Consider the following 20,055-nt stretch of genomic DNA (forward strand, 5'->3'; position numbering starts at 1 on the left):
GTGCGAACCCATAGATGGCAGCCCACCAGGCTCCCCTGTCCCTGGGATTCTCCCGGCAAGAAAACTAGAGTGGGTTGCCATTTCCTTCTCAAAAGAATGAAAGTGAAAAGGGAAAGTGAAGTCACTCAGTCATGTCCAACTCTTAGCGACCCCGTGGAATGCAGGCTACCAGGCTCCTCCATCCATGAGATTTTCCAGGCAAGAGTACTGGAGTGGGTTGCCATTGCCTTCTCTGCATCCATACACGACTACTGGAAAAACCATAGTTTTGACTAGATGAGCCTTTGTTGGCATAGGAATGCCTCTGCTTTACAATATGCTGTCAAGGTTGGTCATAGCTTTTCTTCCAAGAAGCAAGCATCTTTTAATTTCACAGCTGCAGTCACCTTCTGCAGTGATTTTGGAGCCCCCCAAAATAAAGTTTCTCACTATTTCCATTGTTTCCCCATCTATTTGCCATGAAGTGATGGGACTAGATGCCATGATCTTAGTTTTCTGAATGTTGAGTTTTCACCCAACTTTTTCACTCTCCTCTTTCACTTTCATCAAGAGGCTCTTTAGTTCTTCACTTTCTGTCATAAAGGTGCTGTCATCTGCATACCTGAGGTTATTGATATTTCTCCCTGCAATCTTGATTCCAGCTTGTGCTTCATCCTGCCCAACATTTCCCATGATGTACTCTGCAAATAAGTTAAATAAACAGAGTGACAATATACAGCTTTGACACACTCCTTTCGCAATCTAAAACCAGTCTGCTGTTCCATGTCCAGTTCTTATTGTTGCTTCTTGACCTGCATACAGATTTCTCAGGAGATAGCTAAGGTGGTCTGGTATTACCAGCTCTTTAAGAATTTTCCAGTTTGTTGTGATCCACACAGTCAAAGACTTTGGTGTAGTCAATAAAGCAGAAGTAGATGTTTTTCTGGAAGTCTTTTGCTTTTTTGATAATCCAACGGATGTTGCCAATTTGATCTCTGGTTCTTCTGCCTTTTCTAAAACCAGCTTGAACATCTGGAAGTTCACAGTTCATGTACTGCTGAAGCCTGGCTCGGAGAATTTTGAGCATTACTTTGCTAGCATTTGAGATGAGTGCAATTGCATAATAGTTTGAGCATTCTTTGGCAATGCCATTCTTTAGGTTTGAAATGAAAACTGACCTTCTTTTCCAGTCCTGTGGCCACTGCTGAGTTCCCCCAAATTGCTGGCATATTGAGTGCAGCACTTTCACAGCATCATCTTTTAGGATTTGAAATAGTTCAACTGGAATTTCATCACCTCCACTAGATTTTTTTTCCAGTAACACTGCCTAAGGCCACTTGACTTTGCATTCCAGGGTGTCTGGCTCTAGGTGAGTGATCCCACTCACACCATCGTGGTTATCTGGGTCATGAGGATCTTTTTTGTACAGTTCTTCTGTGTATTCTTGCCACCTCTTCTTAATATCTTCTGCTTCTGTTAGGTCCATATTGTTTCTGTCCTTTCTCGTGCCCATCTTTGCATGAAATGTTCCCTTGGTGTCTCTAATTTTCTTGGAGAAATCTCTAGTCTTTCCCATTGTATGTTTTCCTCTATTTCTTTGCATTGATCACTGAAAAAGGCTTTCTTACCTCTCCTTGCTATTCTTTGGAACTCTGCATTCAAATGGGTATATATTTCCTTTTCTCCTTTGCCTTTAGCTTCTCTTCTTTTCTCAGCGTTTTGTAAGGCCTCCTCAGACAGCCATTTTGCCTTTTTGCATTTCTTTTTCTTGGGGATGATCTTGATCACTGCCTCCTGTACAACGTCACAAACCTCCATCCATAGTTCTTCAGGCACTCTGTCTATTAGATCTAATCTCTTGAATCTATTTGTCACTTCCACTGTATAACTGTAAGGGATTTGATATAGGTCATACCTGAATGGTCTAGTGGTTTTCCCTACTTTCTTCAATTTAAGTCTGAATTTGGCAATAAGGAGTTCATGATCTGAACCACAGTCAGCTCCCAGTCTTGTTTTTGTTGACTGTATATAGCTTCTCTGTCTATGGCTGCAAAGAATATAATCAGTCTAACTTTGGTATTGATTATCTGGTGATCTCCATGTGTAGAGTCTTCTCTTGTGTTGTTGGAAGAGAGTGTTTGCTATGACCAGTGCATTCTCTAGGCAAAACTCTGTTAGCCTTTGCCCTGCTTCCTTCTGTGCTCCAAGGCCAAATTTGCCTGTTACTCCAGGTATCTCTGGACTTCCTACTTTTGCATTCCAGTCCCCTATAATGAAAAAGACATCTTTTTTGGGTGTTAGTTCTAGAAGGTCTTGTAGATCTTCATAGAACCATTCAACTTCAGCTTCTTCAGCATCATTGGTTGGGGCATAAGACTTAGAGTACTGTGATACAGAATGGTTTGCCTTGGAAACGAACAGAGATCATTCTGTCGTTTTTGAGATTGTACCCAAGTACTGCATTTTGGACTCTTTTGTTGACTATGAGGGTTACTCCATTTCTTCTAAGGGATTCTTGCCCACAGTAGTAGATATAATGGTCATCTGAGTTAAATTCACCCATTCCAGTCCATTTTAGTTCACTGATTCCTAAAATGTTGATGTTCACTCTTTCCATCTCTGTTGGACCACTTCCAATTTACCTTGATTCATGGACCTAACTGGAAAAGGAAATCGCAACCCACTCCAGTATCCTTGCCTAGAGAATACTGTGGACAGAGGAGCCTGGTGGGCTGCTGCCCATAGGGTTGCACAGAGTTGGACATGACTGAACCGACTTAGCATGCATGCATGCATTGGAGAGGGAAAAGGCAACCCACTCCATTATTCTTGCCTGGAGATTCCTGGGGACAGAAGAGCCTGATGGGCTGCCGTCTATGGGGTCACACAGAGTCAGACATGACTGAAGAGACTTAGCAGCAGCAGCATGGACTTAACATTCCAGGTTCCTATGCAATACTGTTCTTCACAGCATTGGACTTTACTTCCATCAACAGTCACATCCACAACTGGGTGCTGTTTTTGCTTTGGCTCCATCTCTTCATTCTTTCTGGAGTTATTTCTCCACTGATCTCCTGTAGTGTATTGAGCACCTACTGACCTGGGAGTTCCTCTTTCAGTGTCCTATCCTTTTGCCTTTTCATAGTGTTCATGGGGTTCTCAAGGCAAGAACGCAGAAGTGGTTTGGCATTCCCTTCTCCAGTGGACCACATTTTGTCAGAACTCTCCATCATGACTGATGACATTTAAGATGGCGGAGTAAAAGGACATGCCCTCATCTTCTCCCGTGGGAACTCCAAAATTACAACTCGCTGCTGAACAACTGTCAACAGGAGAATGTTGGAACCCACCAAAAAAATATACCCCACGTCGAAGGGCAAAGGAGAAGCCACAGCAAGATGGTAGGAGGGACAAAATCACAATTAGAATCAAACCCCATACCCAGCTGAGACACTCAGAGGGCTCAAACAAAACCTTGTGCACACCAGGAGACTCCACAGAGACTGAGCCAGACCTGGCTTTCAGTGTGGAAGCAACACAACAGAGCATCAAAGTCAGAAGCATTTTAAAGTCCTGGGCTCACTGCTCAAATTTATCAGGTTACTGAGGACTGCCTGACCATTGGACTCCTTATGCACAAAATGGGAATAAGAACACATTTCTCATACTGTTGTGGGGATGACTGAATAGATAATTAAGACCACTCATAAAACACACGTCTGCATCATTCCTCTAGAAATGGGAATGCTTCCAAAATCTGCTGAGATAGGTGAAACTTCTGCCTCTAGTCTCATAGTTCAGACCAGGACAGGGAGTTCTCATGCTTGACTTGATCATTATTGTCTATTTGCCTGTGCTATGTAGGCTGATTAGTTTTCTGTGATTGTGGTTTTCATTCTGTCCGCCCTCTGATGGATAAGGATAAGAGGCTTATGGAAGCTTCCTGATGGGAGAGACTAACTGAAGGGGAAACTGGGTCTTGTTCTGATGGGCAGGGCCATGCTCAGTAAATCTTTAATCCAATTTTCTGTTGATGCGCCTGCTGTGTTCTCTCCCTGTTGTCTAACCTGAGGATAAAGGTCCCTCTAGTCAAAGCTATGGTTTTTCCAGTGGTCATGTATGGATGTGAGAGTTGGACTGTGAAGAAAGCTGAACGCCAAAAAATTGATGCTTTTGAACTGTGGTGTTGTGGAAGAGTTTTGAGAGTCCCTTGGATTGCAAGGAGATCCAACCAGTCCATCCTAAAGGAAATCAGTCCTAAATATTCATTGGAAGGACTGATGTTGAAGCTGAAACTCCAATACTTTGGCCACCTGATGCAAAGAGCTGACTCGCTGGAAAAGACCCTGATGCTGGGAAAGACTGAAGGCAGGAGGAGGAGACAACACAGGATGAGATGGCTGGATGGCATCACCAACTCAATGGACATGAGTTTGAGGAAGCTCCAGGAGTTGGTGATGGAGAGGGAAGGTTGGCGTGCTGCAGTCCATGGGGTTGTAGAGAGTTGGACACAACTGAGCGACTGAACTGATGTAGGCTGAAGCTATCACTGCTATCATTATGTTAGCCAGTGATCTAACAAATGAAAAAAATGGGATACAGGATACAAAAAATAAAAGGAACCTTCCAATATAAAACAGAAAGGAGTTCTGCTCCTTCTCTTGTAAGCAGAGAAATGGGTTTCCCAAAATAAAGAGCTTCCTACATGGAGATGGAGGGAAGAACCAGCGCTACAAACTGATTTATACCACTGGGCCCATCACAACAGTCTAGTTCTTTTGATAAACGTTAGGTGTATCCTAGAATAATCAGCAAGACCCTTTTGCAATGAACCTGGCTGCAAGTTCAAACAAGCATTAGCAGACAGACATGACACCACCATGTCACCTGTTGCTTTGACTCTTAAACTCCCCTGTTTGACTTTTTAGGCACTCCAATCACCACTCTGCATGAAAGACTCACCATTCCCAGAGGATCAGCTAATCTAGTCAAATCAGGAGGCAGAATGCTCCTCTGAGTGAAAACACTGAATTCTCAATTCAGGGGTTTATTCTGCAGACGTTAGCTGTTTCACTTGCAAGATTCTTATACTCTCTCGATGCAAAGGATGGAGATATCTATATAACTCCTAACAGACCACATTCATCTCACTAATGGAGATTTACTTCTAAAATTCATTTCATTCATTAATTTTGTGGCTCATACTTATCAAGCAGTATCTCAAGTGTTCTTAGTGACCACTTTAGATGGCAGACTCCCCTTAGGGTTCATCTTACATAACAAACCATGTGTACAGGGGAAGATAACTTGAGCACACACATGTATTACTGACTATACTGAAATATATCAAAAGTAAATTATGATCAGTAACAAGCAGAATGGAGGGGTTTGATTGTTGTTATGTTTCTGTTTTTGGTGGAAGAAGGATTGGAGAATAAAAGGCAGAAGCTTCAAAGACAGGAAACATAGATCCTGTAGCTGTGGGTGGTGCACCAGGAGCTTCTATAGATGTTTAAGGGACTGGTGATTTGGTTTGTACCTCATGGGAGGAGCCACAAAAAAAAAAAAAATCAATAATGGGAACCCAGCAGCCAAAACTTCCCTTCTCCCTGCTATTCTTTCTGCTTAAGAGTATGTACAGAGTAGAGAACTGGCTGCAGCAGCTCCTGCTCTAGTTAGAACATACTGTCTGCTGAGTTTGGCTCATTCTGGATCCCAAAGCAATCCAGGAAACCTGAATTACCCCTGCCCTCCAATAATATTGTTGATTTCAATCTCCTTTAAATGTATAAATTAGGATAGCCTGTATAGTTTCTTTGTCAACAGGTAGACAGATAGACTGATTTTGTTTTACAATGATACTTTAATCATTCTACAGAAAAGAATCACCCAGGAAGACTTTCAAAATTAGACATGCCATCCCACAGACATACTGAATCGGAATCTCTGTGGTGGGACCCAAGCATGGGTATGTTGGGGGTTAAAGAAAGTTACTATTTGGATCAGGGCTTCCCTGGTGGTTCAGTGGTAAAGAACCTGCCTGCAATGTTGAAGATGCAGGAGACACAGGTTCAACTGTTGAGTCAGGAAGATGGTCTGGAGGAGGAAATGGCAACACACTTCAGGATTTTTGCCTGGAAAGAGTCCCATGGGCAGCGGAGCCTGGTGGGCTACACTCCAGGCTTGCAAAGAGTCAGACACAACTGAATGACTAAGAATGCATGCTATTTGAGGCAGGTATACACCCTTGATAAAGAACCACTAGAGAAGTGCCAGTGCGCAATAATGATGAAGTAGGTTTTCAAACCAATCTCCCTCCACAAGCACAAAAAAAAAAAAAAAAAAAAAAAATCTTAAAAATGCTGGTCATTTTTGTTTAATAAATTATTTTAAAATCATCAAACAGGTGACAAGATAATAAGGAATTATCAGAACAATCTGATAATTATTGAAGGAAAAACAAGAACCCAGAGAGATAAGCTAGCATGGGAACACAACTTTCCTTGAATGCAAATTTCAAAATTCCTATACATCTGAATTTTCTTTTAATGTGTTCACTAGCAGGTGTTTGAAGTCCCAAGCTGACACAGGGTGAGACTTCTAATAGGAGACCACACTAGAAGAAGAAAAAATAGATTCCCTATGGAACCCCAACTTAAGAGTATAGGTGAAATAGAATAGATTTGCAGCTGTGACCAGCATTATGATAGTCATCCAAAGAAGCTCAAGCCTTGAACTTGGTGGTACCAGACTCAAAGTGCCTCCAGAAGGTAGAAGCAAATACAGATTCTCTCTGGAGGAAGATGTCACAAGTAAACGTGACCATATTCAAATAAGTACTTCTGCTGATCAAACTACTAACTGCTGCTAAGTCATTTCAGTCATGTCCAACTCTGTGCGACCCCAGAGATGGCAGCCCAATAGGCTCCCCTGTCCCTGGGATCCTCCAGGCAAGAACACTGGAGTGGTTGCCATTTCCTTCTCCAATGCATGAAAGTGAAAAATCAAAGTGAAGTCACTCAGTCATGTCCGACTCTTCACGACCCCATGGACTGCAGTCTACCAGGCTCCTCCATTCATGGGATTTTCCAGGCAAGAGTAATGGAGTGGGGTGCCATTGCCTTCTCCGTCTGCTGATCAACAGATGTCAAGAAACACAAAGACAAGTCACTGAATGGAAGAAAAAATTGTAATATACATAATAGATAAAGGACTAGAATCTAGAATATACATAGCCCTATATAAGAAGAGATGGCAAGAATATACAGAAGAACTGTACAAAAAAGATATTCACGACCCAGATAATCACGATGGTGTGATCACTGACCTAGAGCCAGACATCCTGGAATGTGAAGTCAAGTGGGCCTTAGAAAGCATCACTACAAACAAAGCTAGTGGAGGTGATGGAATTCCAGTGGAGCTATTTCAAATCCTGAAAGATGATGCTGTGAAAGTGCTGCACTCAATATGCCAGCAAATTTGGAAAACTCAGCAGTGGCCACAGGACTGGAAAAGGTCAGTTTTCATTCCAATCCCAAAGAAAGGCAATGCCAAAGAATGCTCAAACTACCGCACAATTGCACTCATCTCACACGCTAGTAAAGTAATGCTCAAAATTCTCCAAGCCAGGCTTCAGCAATATGTGAACCGTGAACTTCCTGATGTTCAAGCTGGTTTTAGAAAAGGCAGAGGAACCAGAGATCAAATTGCCAACATCCGCTGGATCATGGAAAAAGCAAGAGAGTTCCAGAAAAACATCTATTTCTGCTTTATTGACTATGCCAAAGCCTTTGACTGTGTGGATCACAACAAACTGTGGAAAATTCTGAAGGAGATGGGAATACCAAACCACCTGACCTGCCTCTTGAGAAATCTGTATGCAGGTCAGGAAGCAACAGTTAGAACTGGACATGAAACAACAGACTGGTTCCAAACAGGAAAAGGAGTTCGTCAAGGCTGTATATTGTCACCCTGTTTATTTAACTTCTATGCAGAGTACATCATGAGAAACGCTGGACTGGAAGAAACACAAACTGGAATCAAGATTGCCAGGAGAAATATCAATAACCTCAGATATGCAGATGATACCACCCTTATGGCAGAAAGTGAAGAGGAACTCAAAAGCCTCTTGATGAAAGTGAAAGAGGAGAGTGAAAAAGTTGGCTTCAAGCTCAACATTCAGAAAACGAAGATCATGGCATCCGGTCCCACCGCTTCATGGGAAATAGATGGGGAAACAGTGGAAACAGTGTCAGACTTTATTTTTCTGGGCTCCAAAATCACTACAGATGGTGACTGCAGCCATGAAATTAAAAGACGCTTACTCCTTGGAAGGAAAGTTATGACCAACCTAGATAGCATATTGAAAAGCAGAGACATTACTTTGCCAACAAAGGTCCGTCTAGTCAAGGCTATGGTTTTTCCTGTGGTCATGTATGGATGTGAGAGTTGGACTGTGAAGAAGGCTGAGCGCCGAAGAATTGATGCTTTTGAACCGTGGTGTTGGAGAAGACTCTTGAGAGTCCCTTGGACTGCAAGGAGATCCAACCAGTCCATTCTGAAGGAGATCAGTCCTGGGTGTTCTTTGGAAGGCATGATGCTAAAGCTGAAACTCCAGTACTTTGGCCACCTCATGCGAAGAGTTGACTCATTGGAAAAGACTCTGATGCTGGGAGAGATTGGGGGCAGGAGGAGAATGGGACAACAGAGGATGAGATGGCTGGATGGCATCACTGGCTCGATGGACGTGAGTCTGAGTGAACTCCGGGAGTTTGTGATGGACAGGGAGGCCTGGCATGCTGCGATTCATGGGGTCGCAAAGAGTCAGACACGACTGAGCAACTGATCTCATCTCATCTCATCTAAGATCTATACAGATACTTCACAAAAGAGGAAATCCAAATAGTAAATAAATACATGAAAAGGTGCTCAATCTCATCAATAACCATAGATTATTATAGTAAATAAAAAAAGTACAAATCACTAAAGTTCCTATAGTATGATTATACTTACATAAAAGTCAAAACCAAGTATGATCAAATAATATTGTTTAGATATGCACACATGCTGCTGCTGCTGCTAAGTCGCTTCAGTCGTGTCCAACTCTGTGCGACCCCAGAGACGGCAGCCCGCCAGGCTCTCCCATCCCTGGGATTCTCCAGGCAAGAACACTGGAGTGGGTTGCCATTTCATTCTCCAATATGCACACATAGTGAGTGGCAAAATTCTAAAGAGAAAGGAAAAGAACTGGGGAGCTGGAGGGGATTATAATTGGGATGGGGCACACAGGAAAGCTGGCAATGTTCTTTTTCCTGACCTGGTGATGACTGCCAGGATTTATGTTTACAATAATCCTTTAAACCATACTTCCAGCCTTATATACTCTCCTGATCACATGTCATATTTCATAATGAAGCTATTAAAAAGAAGAGGAAAGAGGAGTAATAACAAGAGGGAAGAAGAGAAGCACAAACAAGGAGGAGGAGGAGGCAGAGACGCAGAGGGAGAAGGAGGTGAAGAGGAAGAAGGTTTAACACCAACTTAAATCCCAGGTTCGGTAAAACCAGTGACCATGTATTTTCCTTTGAGTGCACAAGTGTCAGATCAGTTCTTACCATATAGCCCCTTTCTGCAAACACTCTCTGCTGCCCCACTGTTCACTGTGCTCTGAATTCAGCTATTGTCCTGATTTTTGGTTCTCTTTGATAGCCTTCTCAATCAGCCAAAAACTATGACACAATAACATCCTACAAGGAGTATTCAAGGAGCAGAAATATGGGCAGGATACCACAGGATGAGACTTACTCAATATAATTTCAGCTTCATTTAATCTTATAGATATCATTCTTACAGGTATGATAAATACCTCCTCAGCTGTGGCTTTGCTTTCATGGATATTGTCCATGAGTTTCACCGATGCTGAACAGTCCTGATAGAATATATGATCATCAGTGCCATGTTCTCCAGATAAACTACGACAGCAGGTCTGAATTTTCTCTCCTCAACCTCAGCAGGAATATTCCCAGAGTTTTTTTGTTTGTTTTTTTTTTTAAATAACTTTAAAAAATGCAGTTGGGGTAAATGTAGTCAGTAAACATAACTCATGGCTTCTCACAGATTTTTAGATAACATTTTAGGGGCCAAACAATGTGATTCTTTTAAATGAGGAATTCAGATCATAGATTTTGGGGGAAAGGAAGAAATATGTCTAAGTATTTATTCAACATACTCCTTATTCTTAGGAGATACTTTGGTATCACTCAATGCACTGGACTTAAAAATTAACTAATCATTCTCTGGCTGTTTTGAGGAAGAAATTCTACTTAAGGTTAGGAATTTGTTCCTTCTTCCAACTGAATCGGGTTTTATTTAAAATACACTGTCCAAAAAGGAATGGTTTGTATTCCATGTCATGATTAAGTTTTTAAAAGTTACTTGTAGACAATTTTATATTATTCCTAATTATAGTCCCCAACCCTTACCCCTAAATCCTGATTTTCATGTTATAAGACTCTCCTCAATCATTTCTGCCTTGAACAGAAAACCTGCCCAGATTTCCCACGCAACCTGTTCACTTTCTCCAACTCCAAGAGCATCCTTAAACCTATACAATAATACTACCAAATTCATCTCTGTGGAATGCTCATCCAGCTTGAAAACCTCAGCAACACTGAACCCAAACTTCAATGAGAGAAAATCCATAATCTGAGTAATAGTAAGGATATTGTAATTATTTTTTGTAAGTATCCCACCACCTGGCCCATGTGCATTTTTGAGCCATGCAAAATATCTTCAAGCTCTCAACCTCATGCAGATTGAGACAGACATACATATATATACACACACACACGTATGTGTATATATATATACACACATACATATATATATATATACATACACACACATACACATACATACATATATATATATATAGAGAGAGAGAGGGAGAGAGAGGATTCTATCTTCTAATCTTCAGGTTAAACACACTCCATTTTTTCAGCTGTTTTTCAACCAACGTGGTTTCAAGAACCATCACTGGACTGAAATCATTTTGTCAATGTTATTTCCAAAATAAAGTGAGCAAGTTCAACATGGTACGTCATACCTCCACCATGTTACTATTAATGCAGACTGGAATCAACCCTATTTTTGTCAGCATTATTATACTGTTATCTGAAGCTAAGCAAACCTTCAGAATTACTCTTTTTCTCTTTCATACACATATTTATATTTGTATAAGTGATCAATTTCAATAAAGTTATATCTATTTTATATTTATACATAATACAACCCTATAGTTATTATTATATAATTAATTATTAATAATAGTTATTATTAAACAACTTTTGAGTAGCTTTTAATAGGTACCTTTAGTATTTGATGAGTGCCTACTGTCTGTAACACAGAAAACTGTTATTTTAAAGATAGGAAACAGACGTACAAAATCACAAAAGTAACATGCCTTGGAATCAGCATTCAAACTTCATCTGACTTCTGACTGTGCTCTTACCTCCCTCTCTTTACTACTCATTCCAGGACTTGAGATAAACTGAATTGACAAACAGGCCTTGAGTCTACCCAAGTCACTGATAACCTTGTGAACAGGGCAAAACCAAGAAGGAATCTTGCAACAAACGAGGAACCTCCCACAGGAAGACACACTGATCCATTCAACAACAGTCCTTGATGGGTTAATTTCACAATTAAAAACTAAGCTAACCATTTCCAGGAAGTCCACACTTTTCCACCTACTTTGTAAGAATATCAAAAGAAATTTTGTAAAAACAATCCAGACTCACCACATACACAAAATTCCCTGCATCCCCAATCAAATAACTGTTTGAAAAGAGGTGTCAACCGTTGAAAGATAAAGAAACTGAAGCAAAAATCCATTGAAACAGGACAATGTAAATCAAGAAGTGGTGAGGAGATGTTCACTGACAGGAGCTAGGGGCAAGATTTTTATAGGGAAGACAAGACTTTTATAGTGGAATTACGCCATTGGCTATAAACTGCTGCCTTATTTGGGAAAGTCCTGTTTGCGCTTTACGATTGGTTGTCCTCAGGTTTTGATTTCTTAACCTTGAGGCATTACAGGCTTAAGTTTGGGTTTGTTTATGTAGGCGACTAAGGCACTTGAACCACTTCAGTCTAATGGACTCCCTGTCTAATTAATTTGGTATGGTATGATTTCCTCTTGGATTCTGGACAGTGTACCACCTTCTATGAATCACTGCTACTTTTCTAAGTGCTCACAGGTTCACAAGTTGTTTTTGAAATTCTGCTAAAAATTGAGACTACAATAATTAATTGGTAATTTATAAATTCTTCTATTACCCCTCTGGAAAATTATCTTTAATCACTTAGAACTCTTCAATTTTTTGTAAAGATGATTAGTGATTTTCCAAAATCCCTTGCGTGGTAAATCTTGGACTCAAGACAAAACATCTTTTGTTACCAAAGGGCTAACTATTTCCACATCATTTAAGACATCAAATTCCTGTTAGCCAGTTTTGTTCTACCTCTAGAACTTGAAGCTCTTTCTTCTTGATTAAAAAAAAAAAAATCCAAGTAAAATAATTATTAAGTACCTCTGCTTTCTCTTTATCATCAAGGAACACCATACAACAGTTATTCAAACAGTCTACTTCTTCTATGATTTCATTATGAAACTAGTTTCAAATACATTGTTTCTTGGCAGGATGTCCTGTATTTTGGATTATGCTTAAACCTTCTGAAACCAGTTTTTAAAAGATGCTCTCCCTGTATTATAAACATCCTTAATTTACCTATATCTCAAGGCCAGCATGATATGCACCATTCTGAATCTGGGCGACCAAGCTACTTGTAATCCCTGACCTGTACATTTCCTTCTGCCCCTCCACACTTCAAAATGCTGAACCTGGGCCAAATGTTAGCTGATAAGAAGGAAACTAAAAGCATTACAGTAACTTGTACAAATACCAGGAAATAACAGAAGCAGCAAACAGATAAGAGTCGTGAAAAAAAAAAAAAGACAGAAATGCAGGTTATGGGAGCTCTCACACATCACCAACTGGGGAAACCAAGCCCCACTGCAGGGTCTATCCTGCAGGGATATATCCAGAGGGACTCCATATGGTGCTCTTTTTTTCTCATATTTTTAAAAATATGGAACATCTAAGGTCCCTTGGAATTTATGTAAACATTTTTTGAGGAAGAGTCCATATTTTACTTAATGAGGAAAAAAGCAGCAGTTTACCATCTCAACCCCCAACACACTGGTTTATTAAGGAAACTAACAAAGAAGCTATATACCATATACACATACCTACATACAAGTATACAGGAAGACAGTGGTATGGACTATTATACAAGGAAATTTCATCACCTATATGAACATAAACAAAAAGTCCTATTAATACAGTTTTAAATACTATGTATATTATAGAAAATAATTCTCAATAAATGATATATATTATGTGTTATATATCACATTATAAATCATATTTCATTTATTATACCTTATATATTATACATTTCATAATTATGTGTTTGAGTATACATTTTTCTTCCATTATCATCTGAAATGTTCCTGACATCTACTTAATACCAATCCTGTCTTAACTGACATTTCATAATTGCCCACAGGCTGCAAAGCTCTGCCCAAGATAAAACATTATGTGATTATATGCATTGCTGCTGCTGCTAAGTTGCTTCAGTTGTGTCCGACCCTGTGTGACCCCATAGACAGCAGCCCACGAGGCTCCCCCGTCCCTGGGATTCTCCAGGCAAGAACACTGGAGTGGGTTGCCATTTCCTTCTCCAATGCAGGAAAGTGAAAAGTGAAAGGGGAAGTCGCTCAGTTGTGTCTGACTCTTCGCGACCCCATGGACTGCAGCCCACCAGGCTCCTCTGTCCATGGGATTTTCCAGGCAAGAGTGCTGTAGTGGGGCGCCATTGCCTTATCAACAAAAAAATTAAAGAATACTTCTCTGCATTCAAAGACCACAGGATTTGCTTTCTCAAAAATCTTAGCTTCTTTCACCTTTTCTGCAAAAAGTGTCCATTTCTCTGTTAGCCCTTGCCTGTTACCCACACACTTTTCAATCCTCTACAATTCCTTAGTAAGTACAACTGATAAGAATATTCTTCATAAGATTTTATCCTAGAGAAACCTTAGTGATTGCATTCTTTTTAAAAAAATGTAATTGGAGCACAGTTGCTTTACAATGTTGTGTTAGTATCAGGGGCATAACAAAGAGAATCAGTTATACATATACATATATCCACTCTTTTTTAGATTCTTTTCTCATATAGGTCACTGAGTAGAGTTCCTCATACTACATCAGTTCAGTTCAGTTCAGTCCCTCAGTCGTGTCCGACTCTTTGCAACCCCATGAAACCCAGCACGCCAGGCCTCCCTGTCCATCACCAACTCCCGAAGTTCACTCAGACTCAAGTCCATCGAGTCAGTGATGCCATCCAGTCATCTCATCCTCTGTCGTCCCCTTCTCCTCCTGCCCCCAATCCCTCCCAGCATCAGAGTCTTTTCCAATGAGTCAGCTCTCCGCATAAGGTGGCCAAAGTACTGGAGTTTCAGCTTTAGCATCATTCCCTCCAAAGAAATCCCATGGCTGATCTCCTTCAGAATGGACTGGTTGGATCTCCTTGCAGTCCAAGGGACTCTCAAGAGTCTTCTCCAATACCACAGTTCAAAAGCATTAATTCTTTGGCACTCAGCCTTCTTCACAGAGCCTTTGACTGTGTGGATCACAATAAACTATGGAAAATTCTGAAAGAGACGGGAATACCAGACCACCTGATCTGCCTCTTGAGAAATCTGTATGCAGGTCAGGAAGCAACAGTTAGAACTGGACATGGAACAACAGACTGGTTCCAAACAGGAAAAGGTACATCAAAGTTGTATATTGTCACCCTGCTTATTTAACTTACATGCAGAGTACATCATGAGAAACGCTGGACCGGAAGAAACACAAGCTGGAATCAAGATTGCTGGGAGAAATATCAATAACCTCCCATCATACTACATCAGATCAGATCAGTCGCTCAGTCGTGTCCGACTCTTTGCAACCCCATGAATTGCAGCATGCCAGTAGGTCCTTATTAGTTATCTATTTTATATATTATGTAATGATGGCCTATTCTTTACCTTCACTTGATATGACTTCTTGTTTAGGGTCATCTTTTGTTTTAATTCAATTTTTTGGTAAAATCTTAATTTTTTGGACTGCTTAAAATAGTTTTAAAATAAAGGTTGGAAAACTGATTAAAATACTTTTTGACAAATCTTTCTGCCAATGCTTTAGATAGTCCTTTTAGAAATAATTAATTTAAAAAAAAAAGAGACAACTCTTTGAGTGGTAAAGACAACTCAAGAACATTATATTACACAGGTATATACATGTGTTTCTATGTGATACATAAATTATGATCAGATCTATTTTTCTGATGAGTAGTTGTACTCATCACAGCCATTTGTGTTACTTCTTTTAAAAATATAAATATACACTTCTATAATTCAACCACGTTTGATATGTTATTTCTACAGAGAGAAACATAATAAATTACTCCAAGTTTTCACTAGTTTCAAACACTGATTTTTCCTATTTTGAGAAAAGTAAATTGATAAGGGACCACAAGCTAGCCATGAGATGATGAGACAGATTCCTACAATCCAGAAATTATTCCAAACTGACTAATTGAAGACTATATGCTTAATGAAAACTAACCATTATGACTAAGGAGCCACTAAGGCCTCCACCCACAAGACCTCATACTTCAAGCCAGAAATCCACAAACTAATATACATTCATAAGGAACAGCAGAGAACTGAAGTATTAAGTTTTAAGTACCATAAATATTACATCAGAGAAAGAAAAGATCAGTTGAGCTGGATTATGTGAAAAAGGCTTCCTAGAAAAGGTAAAATATGAACAAAGTCTAAAAAAAATTATGATGTGAATAATAAGCTCATGGGAGAACCAATTACAAAACCAGAAACCTTCTCTATTTGTACTGAAAGTAGGATTGAGCATGAGAATGACAAGGGGATGGTAATGACTGCGGCACATGCTGGAGAACAGGCCGAGAACGCGCAGGGAGAACGGGCACTTCATAGCGGGAGACGGAATAAGGTCATGATGGGCTTAAAGTGCTTGACTAAATTTGGGTTTTTTTTTAAGGCTCACTGTATATGTTGTACATTCAGAGATTTTAGTTTATAGGAACACTTCCATAACATAATCTTAGAACACACTTTTACTGAATAACCTGACAAAGGAAAGAAGAGCAGTCAGCATATTCTTTCTGAAAAGCACTGAAATGGAGACCATTGTATCATCTGTGAATATTCTTGGAAAATGCACTGAGGTATCTGATTCACTTTTGCAGCCACTTCTATAAAGTGACCATTTTATATTCCTCATTTTTTACTTGCCATTTTCTTTTGTCTTATCAAGAATACCCATAGGGTTTATGTATCCAGAAATATACCTACTATGCATTCTTAATGCCCTTATATTTCTTGAATACCTAAAAACATTTGCTTTTCTAAGACTGTTATCATGAGGCTCGGTTCTGTTGAAGAATAAAAAAAAAAAAAATGAAAAGCTGCTTGTTTAGAGAAGGTTCTAGACAATGGAGAAGAGATGTTATCAAAGATGCTCTGAAGTACAAGTGAACATTTCTGACCACTATCAATGCTTCTCTGTGTCTTAGCCAAGTGTTCTGCTTTCAAGAGCTCTTGCATTAGTATGTTCCGGTCTGATTCATAAATGCATTTTGGGTCATCTGCTTTATCTTAAAGACTATTTTACTTTAATGATTTCCTCCTGAGTTTTGAGTATTACTAACAACAAAGAAAACAGTCCTGAAGCACAATACAAAATTTTATTTTATATCATGTAAAGTATACATTATACATTTTAGATGAATTATAACTATGAACCTCTCCTTTGAACAATTTTAATATTTAAATTATCTTCTGCTGTATTTGGTTTGGGAACTCTTCACTATTTAATAGTCAGGATAAAAACTGGTTAGAAGCATCATCAAGTATTGTTGTACCCAAAAATTCTGTTGTTGTTGTTTAGTGACAAAGTCATGTTTGACTCTTTTGAGACCCCACTGACTGTAGCCCACCAGGTTCCTCTGTCCATGGGATCTCCCAGGCAAGAATACTGAAGTGAGTTGCTATTTCCTACTCCAGGAGATCTTCCTGACCCGGGGATGAAACCTTAGTTTCCTGCATTGTAGCTTTAGATACATATCATTAGATACAAAACATCTACTTGATAATGATGTATGCTTGGCTGAAAGAGCATATTATAACAAAAAGAAAGATGTATATTGTGTGTACAGTATAATTATTATTTACTTTGCCAGTTGTAATTTAACAGAAGACTTGTAATTTATTCAAACAATATGCAGATCATACGCCATAATACCATCAGGTTTTTACTTCTGCTTTTTGAACAAAATACTTGATGCCTCTCAGTGATAAAGGTATTCATCAACTGACTTGAGTTTAACAATCCCGGGACCTAGTGAGACCCAGAGGATTTCTCTGATTTAACCTATTTACAACATACCAATTTCTCAATCTCTATTCTTGTTTTCCAACTCACAGCTCATATCTCTGTTTGGTTATTTCATTGTTTAAAATTATCTCTAGATTAAACATCTTTAAACAGAACAAGGAATCACTGTATCACAGGGTCTTTATTCCCATATTATAAAACTTAACAATATGATATTTTATTCATTCACTCACTCAACAAAGAATCTTAAGCTTTAAGTGTGTACAAGGTGCTGTGGACAAGATATATCTAGCTCCACATTCTATAGGAGATATAGATATTAATGAAGTAATCCATTTTATGACTGCAATAGTCATAAGTATTACAGAGGTGTACATGATGCTATGAAACCATATAAAACAAAGTTCCAACTTAATTTGGGGAAGAGGGACCGGAGAAAAGGACTTTCCCGGAAGTCTTCTCTGAGGGCTACTGTGAAAATTAAACATTTGAGAAGCATCGGGCCTGGGTCCCAGAACATAGCAGCATGCAGTGAAGTGATGGTGATAATGATGACGGTATAACACAATTAAAGTCATTCAGCTCTGTATCGTTCTAGTCCTCCAGACCAGGCAAGTTTAGAATATATTAAGAATAGAACCAGATGTGCTAGTATGTCGCCTATTGCATGAAGAATAACAACAAAGGGCCTTAGAGTCTGTAACTGTCCATTCATTGTCTTTATCATTATTATAGATTCTCCTCATCAGAGGCTTAACAGTGTGTGTCTTCCCAGAATAGGTCTAGTTCTCCTATTCTAAAATGTTGTTCGAGATTCACATGGAATCTACTACTATGCTACTCAGTCAAGAGAAGAGCTTGGGCTGTGGTCAAAAAGGGCCAGTCATAGTAGGTCCCTCATTCCTTCAGTTTGCATCAAGCCATTGAGAAGCTCAGCATCCTTGACCTGTTCACTTCTGCCCTCGCATGCCTCCATCATGCAGCTCCCCTTTCAAGGGCCGTTTCAGTGAACTCATCTTCAGCAGTACAGCCCAGGGTCTGCTAGTGTATGCATTCACGTGTGTGGACAACCAAATGACTAAAATAGGCTGAGTGTGGCTTCAATGAATGCAAACACAGAAATAAATATGAATCAGCGTACACAACAAGCCTGAAATGCACACAGCAACCTTCTCACTGCAAGAGAAACTACTGTTTGACCGTTTTCTTCTTGTAGTAAAAGTGAAACTGATTTTTGCTCACTTCATCATTTTATCCTTTTCATTTAATGCCATGCATTATGAGATTGCCATCTCTCAGGCAACATGGTAGCTGCTTTCATATGTGTTACTTTTTTAATTTTTTTAACAGCTTAACTAAGGAGTAGTTGACATAATACTCATGTATTATAATACTCATTATTATCGTAGAAAGTTCACAGCTTGATAAGTTTTGGCATATGAATACCTCACTGGAATCACCACCAAAAATCAAGATAATGAACATATGCTTTATCCCAAAGGAACTGCTGTAGACTAAACGTTTGTGCCACCCTCCAGTTCACATATTTAAGCCCTAATCCCCAGTGTAACAGTACAAGAAGGTAAGAAGTAGTTAGGCTATGAGGATGAAGTCCTCTTGAATGGGCTTAGTGACCCTGATAAGAAGACACATGAAAGAGATAATCTTTCACTCCACCATTTGAGGACGCAGCAAGGAATACTGTGTGCAAGCCAGGGAGAGAGGCCTCACCAGAACCTGGCCATGCTAGCACCATGATTTCAGACTTCCCAGCCTCCAGAACTGTGAGAAACTAATTTCTATTGTTCAAGCCACTTGGTTTGCCGTATTGCATTACAGAAGCCCACACCAGCCAAGACAAGAACATATGCATCACATCTCATGCTCCTTCCCAATTCCTCCCTTAGCTCCTCCCCATCCTCTCATTCCAAGCAACCAGTGATCTACAGTTCTGCACTATGGATTAGCTTGCACTGTCTGAGATTTTCTACAAACAGAATCATTCATCATGTACTTTATGTGTGGGGCATCTTTCACTTAGTATAATTATTTGGGGCTTCATCCACGTTGTTCAGTGGCTAAATCCATATTATACCATATTGTCAATACTCCATTCCTTCTCACTGCCAAGTATTATTCCATTGTGTGGGTATACCATAGTTTGTTTATACATTCACCTACTGAAATCTAAGGCTACTGCAAACAAACTTTTGTAGGTATTTGTATATAATAATTTGTATGGTCATACCATACCAAAATGTAACAGATTTGTCATGGGTAAATACGCAGGAATGGAGTAGCTGGTATATATGACTTTTAAAGAAACTGCCAAACTGTTTTCCAAAGTGAATGCACCATTTTATATTCTCAACCAGCAGCATATGAGTTTTACTTCCTTTATGTTCTCACCAACACTAAGTATGGTAAATTATTTTAATTTTAGCCATTCTAAACGTAAACCTTGTTTAATTCCCCCATGAAAAAGAATCTCCATGTCATAGATCATAACAATGAAGCTCTGCTCATGTTTTCCTCC

At 39.5% G+C, this 20,055-nt stretch overlaps 1 protein-coding gene across 1 annotated transcript in view; it reads right to left on the reverse strand.

Moving 5' to 3' along the window:
* The window catches only part of PRKD1 (protein kinase D1), a 348,924-nt gene that overhangs the window by 196,768 nt on the left and 132,101 nt on the right, over positions 1-20,055 (reverse strand). The window lies entirely within an intron of this gene.

Source organism: Bubalus kerabau, chromosome 19 (assembly GCF_029407905.1).
Source record: "Bubalus kerabau isolate K-KA32 ecotype Philippines breed swamp buffalo chromosome 19, PCC_UOA_SB_1v2, whole genome shotgun sequence".
Classification (NCBI taxonomy): Eukaryota; Metazoa; Chordata; class Mammalia; order Artiodactyla; family Bovidae; genus Bubalus; species Bubalus kerabau.